At 41.1% G+C, this 22,144-nt stretch overlaps 1 non-coding gene across 1 annotated transcript; it reads right to left on the minus strand.

Moving 5' to 3' along the window:
- Nucleotides 1–17,915: 17,915 nt before the first annotated feature.
- On the minus strand, nucleotides 17,916–17,987 carry Trnaw-cca (transfer RNA tryptophan (anticodon CCA)). The gene has a single exon. It is a non-coding gene; the product is annotated as a tRNA-Trp (tRNA).
- Nucleotides 17,988–22,144: the final 4,157 nt, after the last annotated feature.

Below are 22,144 nucleotides of genomic sequence, written 5' to 3' on the forward strand. Positions count from 1 at the left end.
GCCGAGTCTATTGGTGGGTGTTTCCACTGTTTTTCTGTTCGGTTCACTGAGTTTTTAATTTCCAGCATTTCGGTGTGGGCTCCCCCAACGCCAAAATATCAATTTCCTTCCCTACTCATGCTCACAAAAGCAAAACCAGTTAAACTCGCTGGGTCATCAAAACCAGGTGCAAAAGTAGGAGAGAGGTGAGTCTCTGTGAGTTTGAGGCCAGCCAAGTGTACACGACCAGTTCAAGGCTAGCACCGGCTACACAATGAGGAAAAGGCTGGAGAGATGGCTTAGTGGTTAAGAGTGCTTATTATTCTTACAGAAGACCCGGTTTCAATTCCTAGCACCCACATGATGACTCAGAGTTCCCAGTAATTCCAGTGCCAGGGAATCCGATGCCTCTTCTGACCTCCACAGGCTCCTGCATACATGTGATACACATACATAACACACAGGCACACACGCATGCAATTAAATACATGATAATAATAAATGTTAATAAAATAACATTTTAATGTACCAGAGGCCTTTGGAAAACAAGAACAGAAAACCAGGACAGTAGTTAGTGTTGATGGACAGCTAATGATTGCATTCCCTTGCATTTGTGAAAAGAGGTACAATAAACACAAATGTGCAAGTATCTACAGAGTAGAAGTTAAATTACCTTAGGTATCTGCCCAGGAGTTAGGTATAGCTGGGCCATATGGCAGATCTGCTTTTATTTATTTTTTGATAACCTTCCACACTGATTTCCATAGTGACTGCAGCACATCACACTCTCGTCATAGATATCTTCTTTCCCTGAAACCTTAAAAGCATTTGTTGACATTTGTTTTCTTGCTGGAGCTATTCTGACTGGAGTGAGACTCTCAAAGTAATATTTTCCTGATAGTGAAGGATGTTAAACACCTTTGAAAAAATGATTGGCCATTTTTATGTCTACTGTTGAGAATCCAGTTCATGGGCCCATTTATTGCTTTGGTGTTTAATTTATGCAGTTCTATATATAGCCTAGACCAATGGTTCTCAATGTGTGGGTCACGACCCATTAGGGGTTTTTATTCAACCCCTACCCTAATGGTCCTTTCACAGGGGTCACCTAAGACCATCAGAAAACACAGATATTTACATTGTGATTCATAACAGTAGCAGAATTATAGTTGTGAAGTAGCAACAAAATAATTTTATGGTTGGGGGTCACCACAGCACGAGGAACTGCATTAAAGCGTCACAACGTTAGGAAGGTTGAGAACCACTGGTCTAACTTGTCTGAAGGATAGCTGTCAGAGGTTTCCCCCTTCTATAGTGAGTGTGTACTCACTCTGTTGTCATTTCTTCTGCTGTGCAGGTGCCTTTACTTTAAAGAAGCAGTTCTCAACCTGTGCATGTGTTCTCCTATCAGATATCTACATTATGACTCATAACAGCAGCAAAATTACAGTTATGAAGTAGCAACAAAAATAATTTTATGGCTGGGGGTCACCACAATATGAGGAACTGTATTAAAGGGTCGCAGACTTAGGAAGAGAACCACTGCTTTAAAGTAATCCAGTTTGCCAATTACTGGGCCTAATTCCCATGATCTTCAGAAAATTCTTGCATATACTTATATTCCAAAGTGTTTCCCATATATTTTCCTTTAGCAGTTTCAACATTTATGATTTTAAGTTAGGGTCTTTAATCCAGTTTGAATTGATGATTTGGTTCACGAGGAGAGATATTGATTTAATTTCATTCTTCAGAAGATGAATATCTAGTTTTATCAGCACCATTTATTAAATAGGGTGTCCATGCCTGTGTCCTCTATTACATTTCATTGATCTACGTGTCTGTTTTTGTCATTATGGCTCTGTAGTATATTTTGAAGCTAGGTCATGTGATAACTCTATGTCTTTCGGCTTAAAACTGGTTTGGGTATCCATGGTATTTGAATTTCTATATGAATTTTATGACCCCCTTCCATTCCTGTGGAGAATGTCATCAGTATTCCAATGAGGATTGCATTTCATTTGTAGATTAGTTTTGGTAATATGGTCATTTTCACAATATTAATTCTGCTTATCTATGAGGATGGGAGATCTTTTTGAGGAAACTCTATGGTAATTTTCATAGTTGTGGTACTAGTTTATACTCCCACTGTCTTAGTTAGGATTTCTATTGCTGCAATGAAACACCATGTCAAAAAAATCAAGTTGGGAGGCAAGGGTTTATCCAGCTTACACTCCCATAACACTGTTCATCATCAAAGGAAGTCAGGACAAGAACTCAAACAGAGCAGGAACCTGGAGGCAGGAGCTGATGCAGAGGCCATGGAGGGATGCTGCTTGTTCCCCATGGCTTGCTCAACCTGCTAATAGAATATAGGACCACCAGCCCAGGGATGGAACACCCACAGTGGACTGGGCCCTCCCCCATCAATCACTAATTAAGAAATGCCTTACAGCTGGATCTCAAGGAAGCATTTTCTCAGTTAAGATCCCCTCCTCTCAGATAACTCTAGTTTGAATGTCAAGTTGACATAAGACCAGTCAGCACAACTGACATTGATGCTCTTTTTTCTACATTCTCACTAACAATTTTTTTGTCTTTAGTTTATCTTGATTACAACCATTCTGATTGGCATGAGATAGCAGAGTAGCTATAATTTGTATTCCCATAATGCTTAAGGATCTGAACACTTTTCAAAATATTTGTTAGCAATTTGTATTTCTTCTTTTGGGAAATCTCTGTTCAATTTTATAATAAATTTTCTGATTAGGTTGGTTGCTTTCTTGATGTTTAGTTTCTTGAGTTCTTTGTTTATTCTGTATACTAGTCCTTCATCAGATGGTGAAGAATTTATCCTATTCTTTTTACTCAATTAACAGTTTCCTTTGCTGTACAGAAGTCTTTTAATTTCACAAGGTTCCATTTATTGATGGTCAGCCTTATTTTTTGTGCAACTGGCCTTAACTTTTCACACATTCCTAGCTGCATACTAAATACTTATCCTTATACCCACAGATAAGCGTAGCTGTCACCCCTCATCAAAGAAGCTTCTTTTTGGAATAGATGAATGATTACAGCAAACCACAATTGGTCAAAATGCAGATAACAACTGATTATGGGGTGTCCAGCTGCAATGGATCCATCCACAGCAGAACTCCTGACCCCAAGGCTCAGGGAACATTGCAGCAAGATGGGACGCAAGAGCCAGAGACCAGGAAATCTGCTGTGAGAGTATGTCACTTTGAAATGACAAGGAAACTTCACACGTGATATCTCAACAACAGGGCTACCTCTACGAGACCTGAGCAAGGGCAACACCAACAGATCTGCTAACACAGAAAGGGGAAACTTCACAGGTCTTCACCCTTAGACAAAGAACTACAGACAACCAGGGAATGCTGAGAGAGGGAGAATTAGTCTTACCCAGGGACTATCACCTTTAATTGGTTATCAGACATCAAGTGGTTAGCCCTGGAATCACATACACACAGCAACACTAAAAGAACTCAGCAGGTGTTCATATATATATATATATATATATATATATATATATATATATATATATATATGAGGCCATGTACTTGAAAGGGAGTGGGGGGCATGGGAAGGGTTAGAGAGAAGAAAGGAAAGGGGGAATTATTTAATTATATTTTAATTAAAAAAATCAGGTGGCTGTAGATTTGTGGGCTCATACCTGGGTCGTCTATTCTAGCCCACAGACCTACCTGTCTGTTTCTGTGTCAGTACTATGTTGTTTTTGTTATGACTGCAGTAGAACTTGAAATCAGATATTGTGATACTGCTAGCATTATTCTTATTGCTCATGGTAGCTTTGGCTGTCTAGATTATTTTATGTTCTATATGATGCTTTTTTTTGGAGACAGGGTCTCACCATGTGGCTCTAGATATCTAGGAACTTGCTGTATAGATCAGTCTGGCATTGGACATATATAAAGATTCCCCTGCCTCTGACTCCTGAGTGGAATTAAAGATATATATCACCACACCTGATACTCCATATGAATTTTAAGATTACTTTTTCTCTTTCTGTGAAGAATGGAATTTTGATGGACATTGCTTTAAATCTGTAGATTGATTTTGGTAGGACAGTCATTTTTAGGGTATTAATTCTTCCAATATATGAATATAGGAGGTCAATTCCTTCCTTTGGTTTTGTATAATATTATAGGACCAGTGTTAATAATATACTTCCCAGGGTGCCCAGAGGAGACGCTATCATCGGCGCGGGAATGAATCAGATACACGGAGCTCTTTCATCCAACTCGTTTATTCGTCTGCCACCATCATTCTGCCACCAAAATTCTGCCCAGTTTTCTCAAGATAGCAACACCTTCATGTTTACAATACAACATAAGAATTGTGACCTGAGAACACAAAAGAAGGCGCCGCCCAGCCACCAAACCAGATCACCAGAATCGTAAGTATACACTTCACCGACTGAGAACAGGTAAGCTCCCAACTCCAGACTGACAGATCAGGTCTCTAGCCCCGAGGCCCTACCCATCGGAGTTCCAGGGACCAGACAGAGCTACCTTTCCCTGCTTCCCCACCAACCCCCCCAAAACAAAAAACAAACAAAAAAACTAACCCCTCCGAACCTAACAACCACTGAAACCATAAGCACACCCTACACCAACTGGGAACAACTGCTCCCAGAGACAGAACCCACTAACACTGATTTGACTAAGCTGTTCCTGAAGAAACAGAGCCCAACAGCACCGATTTAACCAAGAACTCCTAGTGAACCAAGACTATCAATTAGAACAAGAGAGGCACCTTCAGACACAGACACCGCCTACACCGAGCAGAGGAAGAGATGAGTAGACACCAGTGCAAAAACACAGGCAACAACATACAGACCTATATGACAACATCAGAACCTAGCGATTCTACACCTGCAAGACCTGAACATACCAAGGCAGAAGCAGCAGAAGAAATCAATCTTAAAAATGACTTTAAGAAGATGATAAAGGCCCTTAAAGAAGAAATAAAAAATTCCCTTAAAGAGGAAATAAAAAATTCCCTTAAAGAGGAAATGAAAAACTCCATTAAAGAGGAAATAAAAAAAATTCCCTTAAAGAGGAAATGAAAAACTCCCTTAAAGAGGAAATGAAAAACTCCCTTAAAGAGGAAATAAAAAATTCCCTTAAAGAAATGGAAGAAAAAACAAATAAAAAAAATTGGAAGAAATCAAAGAAAGCCAAGAAAAAAATAATTAAACAGATGAAAGAAACATTCCAAGATCTGAAAAATGAAATTGAGACAATAAAGAAAACACAAACTTAGGGAATGCTGGAAATAGAAATCCTGACTGAAGGAGCAGGGACTACAGAAGCAAGCATAACCAACTGAATGCAAGAGCTGGAACAGAGAATCTCTGACACTGAAGACACAATAGCGAAAATAGATCCGTCAGTCAAAGAAAACACTAAAGACAAAAAAGTCATGACACAAAACGTCCAAGAAATTTGGGACACTATGAAAAGACCAAACCTAAGAATAATAGGGATAGAAGAAGGAGGAGAATACCAACTCAAAGGCACAGAAAATATATTCAACAAAATCATAGAAGAAAACTTTCCTAACCTAAAGAAAGAAATACCTATGAAGATACAAGAAGCTTACAGAACACCAAATAGGCTGGATTAAAAAAAAAAGGGTCCTCTCGCCACATAATAATCAAAACACTAAACATATAGAACAAAGAAAACATATTAAAAGCCACAAAGGAAAAAGACCAAGTAACATATAAAGGCTGACCCATCAGAATAACACCAGACTTCTCAATAGAGACTATGAAAGCTAGAAGGTCCTGGACAAACGTTATGCAGACACTTAGAGACCACGGATGCCAACCCAGACTATTATACCCAGCAAAACTCTCAATCACCATAGGCAGAGTAAATAAAATATTCTATGATAAAACCAGATTTAATCAATACCTGTCCACAAACCCAGCCCTACAGAAAGCACTAGAAGAAAAAATCCAACCCAAAGAAGCTAAACACACCCATGAAAACTCAGGCAATAGATAATCACACACCAACAAACACCAAAGAAGGACAACACAACATGACCACAAAAAATAACAGGAATTAACAATCACTGGTCATTAATATCCATCAATATCAATGGTCTCAACTCACCTATAAAAAGACACAGATTAACAGAATGGATAAGAAAACAGGATCCATCCATCTGCTGCATACAAGAAAAACACCTTAACTTCAAAGACAGACATTACCTCAGAGTAGAGGGCTGGGAAAAGGCTTTCCAAGCAAATGGACCTAAGAAGCAAGCTGGTGTAGCTATCCTAATATCTAATAAAATAGACTTTAAACTAAAATCAATCAAAAGAGATCAGGATGGACATCACATATTTATCACAGGAAAAATCCACCAAGATGAAGTCTCGATTCTGAACATTTATGCCCCAAATGCAAAGGCACCCACATTCATAAAAGAAACATTACTAAAGCTTAAAACACACATCAAACCCCACACATTAGTAGTGGGAGATTTCAACACATCACTCTCACCAAAAGACAGATCTACCAGACTGAAACTTAACAAAGAAATAAAGGACCTAACAGATGTTATGACTCAAATGGACTTAATAGATGTCTACAGAACATTTCATCCTAACACAAAAGAGTATACTTTCTTCTCAGCACCCCATGGAACCTTCTCAAAAATTGACCACATGCTTGGTCACAAAACAAATCTCAAAAGATATAAAAAATTGGAATAACCTCCTGTATCTTATCGGACCACCATGCCTTAAAGTTAGATTTCAACAACAACAAAAATTGTAGAAAGCCTACAGTCTCATGGAAACTGAATAATGCCCACCTGAAACATCAATGGGTCAAGGAAGAAATAAAGAAAGAAATTAAAGATTTCCTAGAATTCAATGAAAATGAAAGTACAACATACCCAAACTTATGGGACACTATGAAAGCAGTGCTAAGAGGAAAATTCATGGCTCTAAATGCACACATAAAGAAGATGGAGAAATCCCATACCAATGAATTAACAGCACAACTGAAAGCTCTAGAACAAAAAGAAACAAACTCACCCAGGAGAAATAGACGCCAGGAAATAATCAAATTGAGGGCTGAAATCAATGAAATAGAAACCAAGAAAAAAATACAAAAAAAAATCAATGAAACAAAGAGTTGGTTCTTTGAAAAAATCAACAAGATAGACAAACCCCTAGCCAAATTAAACAAAAGGCAAAGAGAGAGCACCCAAATTAACAAAATCAGAAATGAAAAAGGAGACATAACAACAGACAATGAGGGAATCCAGAGAATCATCAGGTCATACTTCAAAAACCTGTACTCCACAAAAATGGAAAATCTGGTAGAAATGGACAATTTTCTGGTAAATACCATATACCAAAATTAAATCAAGACCAGATAAACCATTTAAATAGACCAATAATCCCTAAAGAAATAGAAATAGTCATCAAAAGTCTCCCATCCAAAAAAAGCCCAGGACCACATGGTTTCAGTGCAGAATTCTACCAGATTTTCAAAGAAGAACTAATTCCAATACTCTTCAAATTGTTTCACACAATAGAAACAAAAGGAACATTACCAAACTCTTTTTATGAGGCTATAATTACCCTGATAGTCAAGCCACACAAAGATGCAACAAAGAAAGAGAATTACAGACCAATCTCCCTCATGAACATTGATGCAAAAATACTCAACAAAATATTGGCAAACCGAATCCAAGAATACATAAAAAAAATTATTCATCACAACCAAGTAGGTTTCATCCCAGGGATGCAAGGATGGTTCAACATATGAAAATCTGTCAATGTAATACACCATATAAACAAACTGAAAGAAAAAAAAAACACATGATCATCTCATTAGATGCTGAAAAAGCCTTTGACAAAATCCAACACCCTTTCATGATAAAGGTCTTAGAGAGATCAGGAATACAAGGAACATTCCTAAACATAATAAAGGCAATTTACAGCAAGCCAACAGCCAACATCAAATTAAATGGAGAGAAACTCAAAGCGATGCCACTAAAATCAGGAACAAGACAAGGCTGTCCACTCTCCCCATATTTACTCAATATAGTACTAGAAGTTCTAGCTAGAGCAATAAGACAACAAAAGGAGATCAAAGGGATACGAATTGGAAAGGAAGAAGTCAAACTTTCACTATTTGCAGATGATATGATAGTATACATAAGTGACCCCAAAAATTCTACCAGGGAACTCCTACCGCTGATAAACTCCTTCAGTAAAGTGGCAGGATACAAGATCAACTCAAAAAAATCAGTAGCCCTCCTATACACAAATGATAAAAGGACTGAGAAAGAAGTCAGAGAAACATCACTCTTTACAATAGCCACAAATAATATAAAATACCTTGGGATAACACTAACTAAACAAGTGAAGGACCTTTTTGATAAGAATTTTAAATCTCTAAAGAAAGAAATTGAAAAAGATATCAGAAAATGGAAGGATCTCCCATGCTCATGGATAGGTAGCAGTAACATAGTAAAAATGGCAATCTTACCAAAGGCAATCTATAGATTCAATGCAATCCCCATCAAAATCCCAACACAATTCTTCACAGACTTGGAAAGAAACATACTCAACTTCATATGGAAAAACAAAAGACCCAGGATAGCTAAAAGAATCCTGTATGATAAAGCAACCTCTGGAGGCATCACCATCCCTGACCTCAAGCTCTACTATAGAGCTATAGTAATAAAAACAGCTTGGTACTGGTATAAAAACCGACATACGGACCAATGGAATCGAATTGAAGACCCTGTCATTAGTCTATGCACATATGAACACCTGATTTTTGACAAAGAAGCCAAAACTATACAATGGAAAAAAGAAAGTATCTTCAACAAATGTTGCTGGCATAACTGGATGTCAATATGTAAAAGATTACAAATAGATCCATATCTGTCACCATGCATAAAACTCAAGTCCAAGTGGATCAAAGACCTCAACATAAATCCAGTTACACTAAACTTAACTGAAGAGAAAGTAGGAAGTACTCTTGAACGCATTGGCACCGGAGATCACTTTCTAACTATAACACCAACAGCACAGGCCCTGAGCACAACTATTAATAAGTGGGACCTCTTGAAACTGAGAAGCTTTTGCAGGGCAAAAGACACAGTCAATAAGACAAAAAGACAGCCTACAGAATGGGAAAAGATCTTCACCAACCCCACATCTGACAGAGGATTGATCTCCACAGTATATAAAGAACTCAAGAAACTAGACATCAAAATACTGAACAATCCAATTAAAAAATGGGCTAAAGAGCTAAACAGAGAATTCACAAAACAAGAATCACCAATGGCTGAAAGACGTTTAAAGAAATGCTCAACATCCTTAATCATCAGAGAAATGCAAATCAAAACGACTCTGAGATACCACCTTACACCTGTCAGAATGGCCGTGATCAAAAACACTAATGACAGTCAATGTTGGAGAGGATGCGGAGCAAAGGGAACACTCCTCCACTGTTGGTGGGAATGCAAGCTTGTACAACCACTGTGGAAATCAGTATGGCGGTTTCTCAGAAAATTAGGAATTAAACTACCTCAAGACCCAGCCATACCACTCTTGGGCATATACCCAAGGAATGCTCAATCATACCACAAAGATACATGCTCAACTATATTCATAGCAACACTATTTGTAATAGCCAGAACGTGGAAACAACCTAGATGCCCGTCAACTGAAGAATGGATTAAGAAAATGTGGTACATATACACAATGGAGTACTACTCAGCAGAGAAAAACAATGACAGCATGAAATTTGCAACCAAATGGATGGAACTAGAAAAAAAAATCATTCTGAGTGAGGTAACCCAAACCCTGAAGGACAAACATGGTATGTACTCACTCATAAGTGGATTCTATATATAAAGCAAAGAACAATCAGACTTCAACCCACAGAACCATGGAGGCTATATATATATATATATATATATATATATACAGCATGGGGGACCCTAGGATGACTGTGACTGTGACCCTAGGATGACTGTGTTTTGGGTTTACTCAATTACTGAGCAAGCCTCAATGAAACATTTCACTATTAAGATAAGAATTAAAACTGTATCAAGCTGATAATAGAAAAATTAATTAATTAATTAATTTAAAAAATAAAAAATAAAAAAAAATAAAAGAAAAATTTGAACTATTAAAAAAAAAAAAAAAGAATTGCAAGGGCCCTACCAGAAGCTTCCTGCAATTTCATTTGCAACCCAAAAAGGGGAAGAGAATAAAGGCAGAATTAGGTAGGAGCTGGAATAAATCAGAGAAGGAATTTATGTGCTAGAAATACATCTTTACTGCTGTTAGGTGAAGACATTATGAGTCTATCATAAATGTGCTCAAACTACAAACTCACAGGTGATAGGTAAAGAAATCTATCAGTCACTAAAAATAAAACTGCCACTGTTTTTCTCTGCTACCAGTTTCCTGACAGGGCTGGGGAGGAGCACTGACAGCTAGTCAATCTGCATCACAGCTTGAAGCACCTAGTGAGGGGAAACCCCTTTGATGTAAGAAGTTGCTCTGGGACAGTGGAAGATCTGAATTTGATTTGCACAGGAAACAAAGCTTTGCACCTAAGAGACCAGGCACTTGGCCTGGGAGCCAGGTTGTCTCCAAAAGGACATTTCCCCTAGTTCAGGGGTTTCAGGTGCCTAGCAGGTGGTCTGGTAGCTGTCCTGTTCCTTGCTTGTCTTTTAATGCTTGTTTGGGGCTGGTCCACATCTTTGGATGTGACTAAAATGAAATATTTGCAAAGGCTATGGTGATATTTCATTTGTACTGAAATGTGATTTTATTTGTATGTTAATAAATAAAGTTGCTTGGGCATCAGAGCTGACAGCAAGCCATAGCACAAGTCTGGCAGTGGTAGCACATGCCCTTAATACCAATCACATGACAGGCAGATCTCTGTGTGTTCAAGGATACAGCCAGCATGGAGACACACGCCTTTAATCTCAATACCAACCATAGAAGACCTGGAGGTCTGTATAGATTGGCAGTGACAAGGAGGTCATGTGGTTGCGTTTACAACCAATAAGAAGGCAGAACAGAAAGTCTATAAAAAGACAGGTACACAGGAAGTAGCGCTCTTGCTGAGAAGAAGGATAGCAGTAGCAGGGAAGGTTAAGCTCAGCTCTCAGCTACTGCTCTGACCTCTTGGGCTGTTAACTCTGCATTTGGATCTGTGTTTCTTATTTAATGAGAATGTTCATCTACAAAAGGCAGACAGCCAATTCAAGTACTGAAAAAGGGAGTTGGGAGTTCAGAGCCAGAAAGTTCTGCGTATGTGACTTTATCCAAGTACTTTGAGTATATATGCCTGAGACGGAGGTGCGCGCACGCGCACACACACACACACACACACACACACACACACACACACACAAACAAACACACACGTTCTGGGAGAATTATGAGCACCATGAATTCATAGCAAGATGCAGCTGAATATTAAGGCTGTGTGACACCAAATATTCTGTGATAAATTGCTTTCCATTTGACAGACCCTTGGCCAGTCAAAGTATAGCTTATTATGTACAGCTGGACTGTCTATTTCATATCCTTGTGGCTTTGGTGTTTTAAAGCTTGCCTGCTAGAGATCTCTCGCTTTCTTAGTTAGGTTTATTCCAAGGTGATTTTTGTTTTTGAGGCTATGATGAATAGAATTGTTTCTCTGATGTCTGTTTCTGTATGCTTAGCATTGGTGTATATTAAGGCTTCTGATTTTTGTAGGTTAAATTTGTGTCCTGTCACTTTACTAAAAATGTTTATCAACATTTGATAGCTTCCTGGTGGGGTCTTTAGTCTTTTACATATAGAATCATATCATCTGTGCCTTAGTTAGGGTTTCTATTGCTGTGAAGAAACACCATGACCACAGCAACTCTTATAAAAGAAAACATTTAATTGGGTGGCTTACAGTTTCAGAGGTTTACTCCATTATCATCATGGCAGGACATGGCGGCACGCAGGCAGACATGGTGCTGGAGAAGGAGCTGAGAGTGGAGAAGGAGCTACATCTTGATCCTACAGTCAACAGGAAGTGGTCTGAGACACCAGGTGTGGCTTGAGCATATATGAGACCTCAAAGTCCACCCCCACAGAGACGCACTTCCTCTGACAAGGCCACACCTACTTCAACAAAGTCACACCTCCTAATAGTGCCACTCCCTATGAGCTTATGGGAGTCAATTACATTCAAACCACCACCATCTGTATGTAAGGATATTTTAACTTCTTCCTTTCCTATTTGTATCCTTTTCATGTTTTCCTCATGTCTTGTTGACCATTTTGAATAGGGATGGAAAATGTGGATACTCTTGTCTTTTTTTGATTTTAGTGGAAATGTTTCCAGCTTTTCTGCCTATGAAATTGTCATGAATAGCCTTTATTATGTTTAGATATGTTCCTTCTATTCCCAGGGTCTTCAGGGTTTTGTTTTTTTTTTTTAAAGATGAAAGAATGTTAGAGTTTGTCCAAGGCCTTTCCTGAATCTATTGAAATGATTGTATGGCTTTTATGTTTGAGTCTATTTATGTTATTTATTATAGTTATTGATTAGTTGGGCCATCCCTGCATCCTTGAAATGAAGCCAAATTGTGGTAAGTGCTCTTTTTGATGTGTTCTTGAATTCAGGTGGTATTTTATTGAGTTGTTTTTTTTTTTTTTAAATCTCTGCTCATCAGGGGAGATTGTTGTGTAATTTTCTTTTTATAGTGCTTTGATCTGGCTTTGGTATCAGGATAATACTGGCTTCATAAAAAGAGTGTGGAAGCTCTCCTTCTTTGTGTTAGTTCCTTTTAAGAGCACGGTCGAATTTTGCAGTGAATCTGCCTGGGCCTATACTTTGTGTGTGTGTGTGTGTGTGTGTGTGTGTGTGTGTGTCTGTGTCTGTGTTTGGTATATGTGTGTATGTGCATGTGTGCGTGTATGATGTATGGTGTATGTGTGTGTGTATGGTAAAATGTGTGTGTGCATATGAAATATAGTATATGTGTGTGTATGGTGTATATGTATGGTATATATATGTGTGTGTATGGTATATATATGTGTGTGTGTATATGATGTATAGTGTGTGTGTGTGTGTGTGTGTGTGTGTATGCCATATGCTATAGCATACAGGTGAAGATCAGAGGAACTTTTGGGAGTTCTTCTTTCTTTCCAGACATAAACCTGGAGGATCTGACTTTTTCCTTACTGGTTTGATCTTGCTTTAGTATGACCATCCCTTGCTCTGCTTCCATCCTTCCCTTTGGAATGGAATGCTTATTTTATACTGTGAAGGCCTAGACTTAACTTTACAGACTCCATTTTAGGGAAAGGGCCACCATCTCAGACCACCTGCTGTACTCAGTTCCAGGAAGGACCTCGGGAATGTGCCATGACAACTTGAACAGATACAGAGCAGTACCCTCCTGCAGACATCCTGTCTGTGGTTTATGGCCCTTGAAGATATCTAGATAATCCTGCTAAGCAGTCCAGATAATCCTGTTCAGCGGGTTATGGTTCCCCACCAAAAGTCTAACCCAATGGTTTCAAATGTGGTTTCTTGCCTGAAGTCTAGACCAATAGTTTCAAAAAATCACCTTGCCCCTTTTACCCAATCCCAAGTTGCCAATTCCCGGCTTGTGGTTTTTCCCTATAATAACCCTCTACACCTGGGCTCGTGGCTGCCGCCACATTTCCTTCCATCTGCCGTGCGGTGGCCCGGGTTGAACCTGAATAAAAGACCCTTATGTGCTTGTATCGGAAACTGGCTCCTTGGTGGTCTCTGGGGATTTCACGAAACAGGTACAACAATACCACTTATATTATAACTATGTACCTTGTTTTTGACTATGTTGGTGGCCACAGTTCAGAGACTGCCTTAGCTCTCAGGTGAAACAGGGACTTTTGAAGTATGTTGGACTTGTTAAAAGGTGATGGGGACTTTTGATGACTACATTTTGCATTGTGAGATGGACATGTGCCTATGGGGACAAGGGCGGGAGGTTATCGTTTAAATCGCGTATCGTTTGGGTGTTGAGTTGACAAGGGGTGGACATGGGATGATTAATATTGTCAACTTGACAGGATCTAGACTTTACCTACAAGACAAACTTCTTGCCCATGACTGTGAGAGGTGATCTAGATTAGGTCAATAGTGGTGGGAAGACCCACTTTACCTGTGAATGGCACCCTTCTATGGGCTGAGGTCCTGAAACAAATAGAAAGGAGGATTGGGTTGCACTGAATATTAGCATGCATTGCTCTCTGCTTCCCAACTGCAGATGCAGCGTGATCTGCAGATGCAAATGCGTTTGTGCAACAGAGGCACAAATGTTATGGGAGTAACCAACCACTTTTTAAAAACTTGGATTTAAGGCCCACTCTATGAGAAAGAACCCATACCTGACACTACTAGAGTGGCCAGGAACCCGAGACTAGAGAGGCCCTGGGGCCTCGGGGAAAAACAAATATTATTATTCTGCTAAAGGAACATAGCAATACAATGACTCCTAACAACATGCTGCCATATCCGTAGATCAGTACCCTGCTCAATTCATATTAGAGAAGCTTCTTGCTGTAGATGGGAATTAACACAGAGACTCACAAATGGTTAGTGTGCAAAGACTGACTTTGGAACACTCAGTCCTAAATGGGATGTTTTCATCAAATGCCTCCCCGCAAAGCTCAGGCAGCTACAGAAAGATTGAAAGAGCCAGAGGTGATGGATGATTCCGAGGAAACGGTGGCTTCCAGATATAACAGGGCTAATGTACACATGAACTCAGAGACACAAGACCTGCACAGGTTCCATCTAAACAGGGTCCTAGCACAGAGAGGGGGACGTTGACAGGACTCGGTGATAGAAATTCCTACCAGGCCTCCCACAGTCGCGCATGCCCGGCGGGACACTTAGTCATTTCTGGGTCATACTACCTGCGTGACCCTTGACCCCGTGGCTGCTTGGTTCCGTAAAGCAAGGCGCAACCACATGATCTATGCGCATGTGTGGAGTAGCCACATGGGCCTGTGTGCGCAGGTGCGTCTTGGCCTTTAAAAGACAGCCCCCATGTTCCCACCCGCTTCACACACGTGTCCTTTCAGCAGGCTTGACCACATCTATCCTTTTCTCCTTGTCTTAATAAAACTCTTGTTCGTGGATTCTGTCGTGTTTCGTGACTTTTCCTCGCAGGGTAAGAGCGCCGCTAAAAACCATCACACACACTCTTAACCAGGAAGCTGTCTGCAACTGACACCCACTAACAAAGGAAAAGCTAATAAATATTCTCGGGTAGAACATCACTGGACATATCAACCACACTGCAGGACAGGGACCACCATTAATTAATTAATTAATAGTCTAACACAAAATGAACAAATGAACTCAGTGGTATTGTTGTGGATTTTTTGTTTCATTTTATTATTATTATTATTGTTGTTGTTGTTGTTGTCTTATTGGTCTTTGTATAACTTGACTTTCATTTTTGTGGGGCTTTTCTGGAAAAACAGAACAATGGGCTGTAGCCTCCTGCCAGCAGGCACAGACTGGTTCACAGGGAGGCTTTGCACCCGAGAGAGCGGTTTATTACCTGCCCAGAAGCAAAGTGTACCACATAAGGTGTTACCACACACAGCTGTGGGGTAAACCAGGCAGTCTCGACAGTCCCTCCCCCACCCCAGGCCTGCTAATCATGTGATCCAGGCCCTGACTCTGGTTCTCATAAACTCACTCTGATAGACTACTTTGCAAGCAGCCCCCTTTTTCAGAGTGTGACGTGGAAAAACGGTGGCTTCTTCTAGAGGGCGTTTCTAAGACATTGAATCTTACAGGCTGGGATAAGATGTACCAGCAGGCAGGTGAAAATATCCTGGTGTTCATGCTGGCTCTGTTTTGTGGTTAAAACCATGGGCATGCCTTGTGTTCATGCCATTTTCCCATGTAGCCACCAGAGGGCAGTACCAGCCTGCAAGTTGACTCTCTTCAGACTATGTCTTAAACCTTAGAGAATTTCACTTGGAAATATTTATTAGTTTTTTTTTTTTTCCTTCAGTATAATTTAGAAGCTAGAAATCCCTTCTAATAAAGGATCATAAATTAACCACTAACTGGACACCCGCTGAGGCGACTGCGCTGATTCAGAGGCGCGCGGGAGTCATTTAAAAAGTGTTCCCCAGGCTAGCCTAGTCTACAAAGTGAGTTCCAGGAAAGGCGCAAAACTACACAGAGAAACCCTGTCTCGAAAAACAAAACAAAACAAAACAAAACAAAACAAAACAAACAAACAAACAAACAAACAAACAAACAAACAAACAAAGTGTTCCTGCCCAGGCGCAGCTTAGTGTGATTGGAGGGGCAGAACAGCAAAGGCCTTGCAGAGAGGTGCGTGATTGGAGCGAGGACAGAACTTTAGGAGACCGGCCTTGTGGAGACCCGTCATCGGAGTCGGGAAATTGTCCGGCAAGCTCTGGGTAGTTGTCCGTCGTGACAGCCTTGTTATGAAAAGAGTAAAGCTGTCTCTCTGGCTCTCTCTGAGCTAAGCGCTCAGGAAGTGACTCTTCCTCCCACGCACAATCCTGTCGTAAGCCTCGGGACCCTCTGTCAGAGCTCACACTGTGCTGTTGGGACCTTCAGCCTCCGTGGCTGTGAGTTAATACGTCATTTTTCCCCCCTTTATGAAGTTAACCCCTTATTGTAGTGATGAAGCTGACTAATGTGCGTGCGTGTGCGTGTGCGTGTGTGTGTGTGTGTGTGTGTGTGCAAATAAAATTTTAAGAAGTTTTCTTTCTCTTGTCCGTATTTTTTCTTTTTCAGAAAAACATTTTTTTGTCTCGACTTTTATAAAATATATGATTGTTTTGATCTTTGTATAACGGGGAAACAAATTCTTGCTAATTTTAAATACGATGAGTCGAAGTTTAAAATTGATTACAGAAAAACCTGTATACACACATACATACCAGCAAAATCTGCTTTTGTAATAAACAGGAAATTGCAAAGGTAGAATATTATCTGACAGCTAGACCTTCTAGAATCTCATTTATTCATATGGGAAGGGGACATTTTTTTTAAATCAATTCACAATCTTGAACATTAGATATTAAAAATGTTTCCATAGAATTAATCCTTAGGATATAATGTTAAAAAGAGATTAACTAACTACAAAAAATTTGAAAGGTTCAAGACTCTAATGAATTCAGAGTTTGTGTTTGGCAGTGAATTAAACATGAATTATAGGAGTTGTGAATGAATGTAAAGGTGTTTCCTGTCTTAGTCAGGGAGACTAAGACTTAGAAACCATTTAAAATCTGCTACTTCCGATATGCTGAAGGAAAACAGCATTGGAAAGACGCCAGTAAACCTTCCTAACCAGCTGAGTGAAAACATTCTTTTATAGTCATTTTAATTCCTCTCATTCCTGGGTTTTAAGTCTCTGCTGTCCTCCACAGCTTGAAGTGTGGAGAACTTGAAGCGTGGCACAAAGGACTTCAGTGAAAAAATTTTGGTCACCCCAACCTCAGCGTAAATGTGTCAAAGCCTCCAACACCCGGAATAAAACTAACCAGCCAATCAAGAAAAGCTCAGCGTTTAATTTAAAACTTAACTTTCATTCTGTTGTTTCTCCTCATATATTTATTAAATAACAAGCACTCTGCTAATTAAGTTTCTAGCACCTGTTTGTTTCAGCTCCTGTGAACTGATTCGACCCTTGGCTTTATTCATAGCAGTGGGGGAGGCGGTTTTGCATGTAGGTGGCTAAGTTTCCCGGTCCGCCTAGAGAAGCGTTGGGTAAGTCCTTTCTATATATTTGAAAAGGTCACCACTCTGCCCTTTCTAGTTCACCGAAACAACAAACTGTTACGGGAAAACAGGTACACATGACCCCGACGTGATTTGAACACGCAACCTTCTGATCTGGAGTCAGACGCGCTACCATTGCGCCACGAGGTCCCAGTGCATGGTGATATTTGATCACTCTAAGGCTCCAGCATCCTGGCAGCTTTCTCGCGCAACTCTTCCTCCTCCTCCTTCTCCTCCGGGATCTGCGCGGAGAGTCCCGGAGGCAGCGCTGCAGGCCCAGCCGCCCAGGCAGGTTCTGTCCCCAGCACGGGGAGCAAGGAAAACCGACCCCCAGGTCACACTTAAGATGACCCTGGAACAGCACCGGAACAGAACGCTCCGAGTCGGGTCATTCTTTTCTCTTCCTTCTCTAGCTATAAAACTTAAACGTATTGACAAGTGGACATCAAGGAAAAACGCCATAGGCGTTCGCGGGGGACAGCCAGGTGAAGGGGCGGAGCCAGCCCCGCAGCCACAGCTTTGCCGGCCAGGCGCAGCCAGCCCTCAGGGCGTGGTTTACCGCCCCGGAGCACCCACAAACACCGTGGTTTTGTCTGACGCGTAGCTCACTTTGAATCTTCGGGAGGTTTACTATCCATCCACGTCCCCTCACCTCCCCCTCCATCCTCTAAAGGAATGGCGTGCCCTTCTCAGTATCTGCCATCCTGAGACGCAGGAGGTGCGGGTCTTTAGTAGGTCTGATTACTTAGATCACGTGGTTACACGAGGTCCGGCTGAGTTTCTTCATTGTAAAGCTACTCTTCTCCCTTTTATAATGATAAATAGCGGGGGGTGGGGATACTATCGACCGTGCACACTTTTCTCACTCCTGCACCCCCGGATCGCAGTTTTGCCTGGAACAACTATTAACCCGTGGTATTTGACTAGTGGCGATTTTCATCTACAATTATCATTGTATTTCTCCTTTGAGAGAAAGCTGGTTTTTCTTATTTGCATACGTATTTGCACTGGCTAGAGTTATGTCAACTTGACAACAATCTGTAATCTTCCGAGAGGAGGAAACCTCCATTGAGAAAACGCCTTCAAAAGATCGGGCTGTGCACCAGTCTGTAAAGCATTTTCTTAATTAGTGATTGATAGGGGAGGACCCAGTCTATTGTGGGTGGGGCCATCCCTGGGCTAGTGATCCTGGGTTCTATAAGGAAGCCGGCTTATGGTAATGTGGAGCAAGTCAGTAAGCAGCACCCCTCCATGGCCTCTGCATTGGCTCCTGCCTCCAGGTTCCTGCCCTGCTTGCGTTCTGTCTTGACTTCCTTCCGTGATGGACTGCAATGTGGAAATGTAAGCCAAATAAACCCTTTCCTCCCCAACTTGCTTTTTGGTCATAGGGTTTGCAGCAATCGAAACCCTGACTAAAACAGTAATTCAATTCTTCATTTGCACCATACAGACTCATGGATATTGTTAATTCATAGAATTTTATTATTAATTTTGTTGCTGAAAACATTTAACTTCAGCCATTATGAGCTCCTCCAGGTGGGCTCTTGTCCTTCCAGTACACTACCACCTTCTGACTAAAAAAACCATTCAGTGTATTTTATGATTTTGATATCCTTTTCTTTTCTAAATTTTCTTCACAATAAGTGATGTAGAGACTTCTTTAGCATCTAACCCAACTGCACAGTGTCTCTTCCCATTAGCATCTAACAATGTGTCCCTTTTGCCAACACAGAGCGATGGAAACTCTCACCCTGATCCTGGACGTCCCTCTTCTTAGGGGTGAGCATCTTCTGCATCTCTGTTGACATCTCAATAAAATCTCATCGTTTGAACGGCACACTCCCAGGAACAGCACAAAAGACAGATGCTAACAACAGGTGTTCACATGTAGACAACCAGGGAAAGCAGTGAGCGGATGGCACCCACTGTGTGATAAAAGTGCTACAAATACCTGCCTGCTAACAGCTGTCAATAGGAAATTTTCTTTTTTTTTCTTTTCCAACACAAAGGCTAGTAAGTAGTCCAGGAATGTTCAACAGGTTTGTTCACAATGGTCTTAAAGTTGAGCTGCTGAAGTTGCGGCTCAATGGAACCCGGATGCACACACAAAGGAAAACGGAAAATGGCCAATGCTTGACTCCCACCTCCCATTTTTCCACCTAAAATTACATCTACTATTTATATTACATATCTATGTAGTTTTATCAGAAGAAACAGCCTAGCATTCAGAAATGCCAATGAATGTGAAGAGCAGAAGCTTTTGGAGCATATGTGTGAAATGTTTCTCACTGGGTTGGACTGGGAAGCAATTTTTCCTTGCATGCCCGTGCTTTGGCACAGTGGTTGCACAACGAGTGTGTAAGTTGAGGGGCCTGGGATGGGTACCCTCCCCTTCATTTTGTATTGGTTAGCTGAGACAAAGGAAGGGGAGTTAACAGGTCCATACCTTGAAGTAAACAGGTCCAGGACTGGCCTTGAATTTATCTGACCAGCCTGGACCAATCGTCGGAAGGGGAAGGGGCTGCTGGTGGGGGAGAAGATAAAGTCTGCCAGGTCTTTGTCTTCAGGCCAGGAGAGTGAAGAAAAAGCCAGAAGTTTGCTATCTTTGTTGCTCATCGGTGGCCTCTCTCCCTGTCAGTGTCGTTCCTGGGCTCTCACTTCCTCTTCTCAGAGGTCACCCTCACTGTTTCTGGAGGGGTTTTTTGGGGGGGGAGGGGTGAAGATCACTCTGCTTAAAGCTGACAAAAGGGGCATCGTAGGAAGGGGCCAGCAGCCAGAGTCCCTCCCAGGGGGGTTGGTCTAAGGGGCGATGGTGGAACTCAGTCAGTGGTGGAGATCCACAGTGAAGAACAGCCTTGAGGAGAGCACATCTCCTTGGGGTGTGCGACGCTGGTGAGGTGGCGCCTGTAACACACACAAAGTAGGGCTATTAGTGTAATTATAATCCTGCTGAGAGTGTAGTTAGGAAAACAGTTGGTCAGGCTTCCCTTATTAGAGGAAAAGAACAGGCAGAACAAAACAAAAAAGAACAAGCCGTCCAAAGAGCTCCTGGTCAGTTTTGTCTTAGCTGCAGGGAGGGGGCTGCAGTGTTGAACTGAGCGAGGGTCATGAAGTCCTATGGCTGAGCAGCATTATCCTTATCAAGGAGAAATCATTAGTGAGAGATCGTTGTCTAAATGACATCTCACTAGGTTATGTCTGAATCCTGTAGTCCCTTGGACTGTTACAGAACCGTATTAATCATTTTAGTCTTTGATTATACTTCTCTGGTGGGCACTTGTGACCACACAGGTGGTCAACATTAATAATTTTCTTTATTGTCAAGGCCAGTTGAGGATCTAGTCCTCAGGGGTACTTGGACTTGGAGGCACCTCTGGCTTCTTTACCCTACCTTTTACCAGGTATCCATCTACGTGGGGATAAGTCAAAGGCCTTGCTTGACTTGGAGGAAGTTTTTCCTGTGTGATGACCCCCCCTCTTTTCAGACGGGATCCTGGCTAGAATTCACCCAGTGGATTTTCCATGGCCTTCTGAACAAGGTAATAGGAAACTCGTCAGAGACAAGGGACATTTTGAGACGGTCACAGTTCCTTGGGATTTAGTTGACTTTGGAGGGTAGGGGGAAAATAGTCTCCATTTTAATTCCTCTGACCATCAGTATTGGCCTCGAAGTATGGTTACCGAGCATGTCAGTTACTCCAGTCCAGTATTTTTAACTGTGGTGTAATGCTTGGGCTTTGTTTGAGCAAAACCTAAACACTTTTAAATAAGCTTTGGTGAGACACACATCATGTTTTTTAAATCAGCATTTAGAATTATTACCAAGAGTAGATTAATAACTTCTGAGAACTCCATTGTTTATTTTATGTAGAGGTTTGATATTAATCAGTGTATTAGACTTAGAAATTTTGATATCATATATATCATGTCCAAGCCTCATCTTGATCAACTTTACATAACTTTCTTAGCTCTTTCATGACTTATTTTAGGCTTTTTAGATTTTCTTTCTGTTGGTTAAATGGCGCGCTGCTTATGGCTAGCCGCTGCCTGTGGCGGCCATGCCGGCGGAGGAGAGTGCTGATTGGAAGAATCACAGCCATGGTTACCTTTTTAGAGCTTTATTGGGGGGGGGGGAGAGACAGAAGGAGAGAGAGGGGCAGAGAGAGAGAGAGAGAGAGAGAGAGAGAGAGAGAGAGAGAGAGAGAGAGAGAGAGAGGCAGCAGAGAGGACAGACGGAAGGAAGGATTGGAAAGGAAAGAGAGGGGCACACAGAAGACCCACCCACTTTTTAGGCTGGGACGCCATCG

This window comes from Peromyscus eremicus, chromosome 8a (genome assembly GCF_949786415.1).
Source record: "Peromyscus eremicus chromosome 8a, PerEre_H2_v1, whole genome shotgun sequence".
Lineage (NCBI taxonomy): Eukaryota > Metazoa > Chordata > Mammalia > Rodentia > Cricetidae > Peromyscus > Peromyscus eremicus.